A 6,000-nucleotide genomic window follows, 5' to 3' on the forward strand; every position below is an offset into this window, starting at 1 on the left:
CTTCAAAACTGCAAAAATTAAAGAATGTCTCTAACCGTTCACGTGGCAATTGTTGAGATCGTATGAGATATAATCAGCTCGAGCTTCACTAAACCAATAAGTGCTCTTAATGCAAAATCTTTAAAGTCCTTTACCTTTTCAACCTATCACCTCCAGGCTTCTTACTTCATTCCCCCTCCCCACTCACCTAGCTTCACCTATCACCTTCTAGCTTGTTCTCCTTCCCCTGCCCTCACCTTCTTATTTTGGCTTCTTCACTCTTCCTTTCCAGTCCTCATGAAGAGTTTCAGCCTGAAATGTCAATTGTTTATTCATTTCCGTAGATGTTGCCTGATCTGCTGAGCTCCTCCAGCATTTTGTATACGTCGCTCTGGATTGCCAGCGCCCACTGAATCTCTTGTGCTAACAAAGTGAATGTTTCAGGTCAATGAATTTTCATCGAACATCACTAGATCTATGATCTAGATCAGTGTTTTTTTTTCAAACCGATGGCAAACACGATCACATTGCTCCTGACTAAAAGTTCTGAACATATTGAAGTAAAAACAAAGAACATCAAGACCAATAAGAGATTTAAAAAAAACGTAATTCTTTTCTAATCCCCCAAGGAAGTCAGCTGAGCTAAGAGATAACTGTTCAATGATACAGATTAGTTACCTCTTCAAACAGATTTCCAATATGGGAGACAGCAAGCTCATTGAAAGATTCAGGATTCACCAGACAAGCTAAAAACTAGTTCCACAGTTCCACAGCCCTCTAGGAAATTTCAGACTATCTGATGTTACATTGCTCTGGTAGATTTCATTAATTTGATTGAATTTTTCTTGAACCCCTGTACTCTAAATCTGCACTTACGATTTCCATTCAAAAACATTAGCTCCCAGTGCTACCTCAGGGTGAAATCCCCATTCAAAAACATGTAATTTGGATTTGTTTTATCTGTGTTCTAGGCATCTAACTTAAACTAACTTCTTCAGAATCAGAATCGCTTTATTGACAGTATGTGAAACTTACCGGAATTGATTGTGGTTTGGTGCCAAACATAAAACACAGGACAATACCATAACAGACAACATAATAGCAACCAACAACTTACAAAACAATAGAACAAGCAGCCATGAGCAATCAACAATTAGCAGAAAGAAGCGATGCAAATAATGCCAATAAGCATTGTGTCCTAAAATATTCATCTGCCATAACAGCAGTAGCAGCCTCCAGTACTCTGCTTCTAAAATAAAGTGACAACATTTATTAGCTTCAGTTCCATATATGAGCCAACAATTTCCTCAGAATCAAGTTTAATATCATTGACATATGTCATGAAACTTGTTTCTTTGTGGCCGCCATACACTGCAATACATTGTAATTTTTTAAAACTATAACTGACAATAAGAAATATATTTTTAAAAATTAAATTAATTGAGTAGCGCAAAGTTGAGGCAGTGTACATTAGTTCATTGTTCATTTGGAAATCTGATCGTAATGGGGAAGGAACATACATCAAAGTTGCTGGTGAACGCAGCAGGCCAGGCAGCATCTATAGGAAGAAGCGCAGTCGACGTTTCAGGCCGAGACCCTTCGTCAGGACTAACTGAAGGAAGAGTGAGTAAGGGATTTGAAAGCTGGAGGGGGAGGGGGAGATGCAAAATGATAGGAGAAGACAGGAGGGGGAGGGATGGAGCCGAGAGCTGGACGGGTGATAGGCAGAAGGGGATACGAGAGGATCATGGGACAGGAGGTCCGGGAAGAAAGACGGGGGGGGGGGTGACCCAGAGGATGGGCAAGAGGTATATTCAGAGGGACAGAGGGAGAAAAAGGAGAGTGAGAGAAAGAATGTGTGCATTAAAAAGAGTAACAGATGGGGTACGAGGGGGAGGTGGGGCCTAGCGGAAGTTAGAGAAGTCAATGTTCATGCCATCAGGTTGGAGGCTGCCCATACGGAATATAAGGTGTTGTTCCTCCAACCTGAGTGTGGCTTCATCTTTACAGTAGAGGAGGCCGTGGATAGACATGTCAGAATGGGAATGGGATGTGGAATTAAAATGTGTGGCCACTGGGAGATCCTGCTTTCTCTGGCGGACAGAGCGTAGATGTTCAGCAAAGCGGTCTCCCAGTCTGCGTCGGGTCTCACCAATATATAAAAGGCCACATCGGGAGCACCGGACGCAGTATATCACCCCAGTCGACTCACAGGTGAAGTGATGCCTCACCTGGAAGGACTGTTTGGGGCCCGGAATGGTGGTAAGGGAGGAAGTGTAAGGGCATGTGTAGCACTTGTTCCGCTTACACGGATAAGTGCCAGGAGGGAAGGAGCTGTTTTAAAGAGTTGAGTCTGTGTCTTCAGCTTCACATATCTCCTCCTTGATGGTAGCAATGAGAAGAGGGCATGTCTGGGGTGAGTGGGGTCCTTAATGATAGCTGCTGCCTTCTTGAAAGCATCGTCTTTTGAAGATGTCCTTGATGCTGGGGAGTTCAAGTGCCCAAGATGGAGCTCACTGTGTTCACAACTTCCTGCAGCTTTCTCCAATCTGGTGCAGTCACCCCACCCATACCAGATGGTGATGCAAGCAATGACAATGCTCTCCACAGATCATTTGCAAGAATCTTTGGTGTCATACAAAGTCTCCACAAACGGGTTATGAAATATAGCTGCTGTTGTGCCTTCTTTGTAATTGCATCAATATGTTGGACACAGGATAGATCTTCAGAGATGTTGACACCCAGGAATTTGAAACTGCTCACCCTTTCCACGGCTGGTCCCTTGACTTAACTTTCCTGAAGTCCACAATCAATTCCTTGGACTTACTGACATTGAGTGCAAGGTTGTTGTTTCAGCAGGGCTCAAACAGCTGATCTATCTCACATCTCATCACCATCTGAAACAATAATAAATCTGCCAGCAATAGTTGTGTCACTGCCAAATTTATAGATGGCATTTGAGCTGTGCCTAGCCACAGAGTTGTGAGTGTCGAGAGAGTAGAGCAGTGGGCTAAGCATGCATTCTTGAGGTGAGTTAGTGTGGATGGTCAGCAAGGAGGAGATGTTATTTCCAATCTACTGACTGTGGTTTCCTAATGAGGAAGTCAAGTATCCAGTTGCAGAAGAAGGTACAGAGGCCCAGGTTTTCCAGCTTGCTGATTAGTACTGAGGGTATGATGCTAGTGAACACTAAGCTGTAATCAACAAACAACAACTTGATGTAGGTATTACTATTGTCCAGATGATCCAAGACCAAGTGGAGAGCCAGTGCGATTGCATCCACTGCAGACTTATTGTGACTTTAGGCAAATCGAGTCCAGGTCCGGGCTCAGGCAGGTATTGATTCTGACCATGACCAATCTCACAAAGCACTTCATCACAACAGATATGAGTGCAACTGGGCAATAATCATTGAGGCAGCTTACCTCCTCTTCTTGGGCACTGATACGTTTGTCACCCTTTTGAAGCAGTGGGAATCTCTGATTGCAGCAGTGAGAGATTGAAGATGTCCTTGAACACTCCCACTAGTTGGTTGGCACAGGTTTTCAGCACCCTACCAGGTACACCATCAGGGCCTGATACCTCGCAAGGGTTCACCCTCATGAAATATGTTCTGACGTCGGCCTTGGAGACAGGTCACCAGATGCAGCAGGGATTCAGGCAGGTGTGGTTTTATTCTCCTTTTCAAAGTATGCACAAAAGGTGTTATGCTCATCTGGGAGTGAAACATCACAGATATGTTTGGTTTCACCTTGTAAAAAATGGCCTGCAAACCTACCAGAACTAACATGTACCCAATTCCATCTCTAGTTTCAATCAGAGTTGTTTATCGCTCTTAAAATAGCCTTCTATAAGTCATACCTGGTCTTGTATAGTCTGGATCACCAGTCTTGAATGCCACAGACCTAGCCGTCAGCAGACTACAAATCTCCTGGTTCATCCATGTCTTCTGGTTTGGGTATGACCAATATGTTCTCGAAGGTACATGCTCATCCACATAGGTCTTCATGAAGTCAGTGACACCTCTGGCGTATTAATTTAAATTTGAAGATGAATCCTTGAATATTGTCCAGTCCACCAACTCAAAGCAGTCCTGTATGTGCTCCTCCACCCTCCTTAATTATACCTTTATGGTCCTCTCCACTTGTGCTGCAGTCTTTGGTCTTTGACTGTATACTGTACCAGGAGCAGAAGTCCAGCCAGGTGATAGGATTTTCCAAAGTGCGAGGGACTCAGTGTCCTTGATGGGAGTATAACAGTGGTTATACTAGTGCTGGCCCCTCTAGTTCCACAGGTGATATGTTGGTGGTAGATGTTCAGAGACTTCTTCAAGTCGGCCTGGTTGAAATTCCTGTAATTACTGGGGAGGCTTCAGGGTGCATTGTTCTGCGACTGCTGATCACAGTGCTCAGCTCCCCCAATGCCTGGCCAACGTTAGAATGAGGTGCAATGTACATCGCTACCAGGATGATGGTGGAAAACTCGCTCAGCAGATAAAATGGATGGCACTTGACTGGATGGTCCAGGTTATCTGAGCAGGATTGAGACAGAACTGCCATGTATCTGCACCATGATGAGTTAATTATGAAACGTACTCCACCTCATCTACCTTTTAAGGGGTCAGCTGTCCTGTCTCTTCAGTGGATGGTGAAGTTTGCAGGCTGCAGCACTCATCTGAAATGGTGGAGGTGACCATGTTTCCATGAAGCAAAGTGCAGCAGCCCCTGATGTCTCTCTGATACTGGAATCCTGATCTGTTTTCTTCAATTTTATTTTTCAGAGACTGTACATTCATTGTACATTGGGGGTGGGGGTGTAAGGCCTCTGTGTTTCAATCGTACCTGTAGACCAACATGCCTTCCTCTTAAAGGGGAACTACGTTCACAAACCGAATCTGCCATTTGGGGTTTCTGATTTTGAGGATCGATACATCTTCAATTTATGTTTATAACTGCAGTACCCTTGCCTGTGACTGGGTGTTTCAGTTGTAGTAGTCTGAAATGGGAATACTTGATGATTCCCATTGGAGCTGCACATAAACCATCACCACTTATTGGCGCCATCTTGAGATTGCTTCTTGTAACAGCACTTATAGTTTCAGAAACAATGAAGTTTTCATCACACTTTCCATGTTAGTCATATCTTTCCAGCAGGTATGACCTTAGAGAGCCCTTAAAAAGTCACAGTGTAATTCAATCTGTACCTCAGAGAAAGAATAATTTTAATATGGAAGAGGGAAGACATTGAAGTGGACTAACTTCAGTTAGAGAAACAAGTCTTGGCTTCAGAGCAACTCCGTCAGTTCAGGCATTTGTACCTTACAGATTGTTCATTGTCATTTTGAAGCAAGGACTTATTAATAGGACTAGAGACTGCTGGGTCATTCTCTATATTATCTGTTCAGATAGCTCCATCAAATTGGCCCCAAAATGGTAAAGCAACAGGAACAACTACATAGGAGGAGCAATATTAAGTAATTGCAGAGAAAATTCCAGTCAGTCCAGAGACTACTTGATGATTTCCAACTAACAGTAGTTGTAGAATATTCAGTGACAGGCCTGCTCTAAAGTTCAAGATTCTTGGCACCTTTGAAAGAAAATCCCAGAGCTGGTTGGGAATGACCAGGAATTTCAAGAAATTGTTAATCATAAATTCACAGCAAATATTATCCAATAAAAATAAAAGAAAAACCTTTTAAGCACTAACCCTCACAAGATGTCAGGCCTCAATACTGAAAACCTGTGGTGACCAACTGGCTGGAGAGTTCAAGAATATTGTTGACCTCTCACTGCTGTGATGTGAGGTTCCCAGCTTCTTCAAAAAGACATCAATTATACCGGTGCCCAAAAAAAGCATGAAGAGCTGCCTAAATGATTATTGACCAGTTGCACTCACATCTACCATAATGAAGTCCCTCAAGAGTTTGGTTATGGTCAAAACGTGTTGTAGTTTGCCTCCCGCCATACCAGGTTTATAGTGGATTCAATCTCATTGGCGTTCCACTGGGCTTCAGAGCACATA

Source organism: Mobula hypostoma, chromosome 7 (genome assembly GCF_963921235.1).
Source record: "Mobula hypostoma chromosome 7, sMobHyp1.1, whole genome shotgun sequence".
In the NCBI taxonomy this organism is placed as follows: domain Eukaryota; kingdom Metazoa; phylum Chordata; class Chondrichthyes; order Myliobatiformes; family Myliobatidae; genus Mobula; species Mobula hypostoma.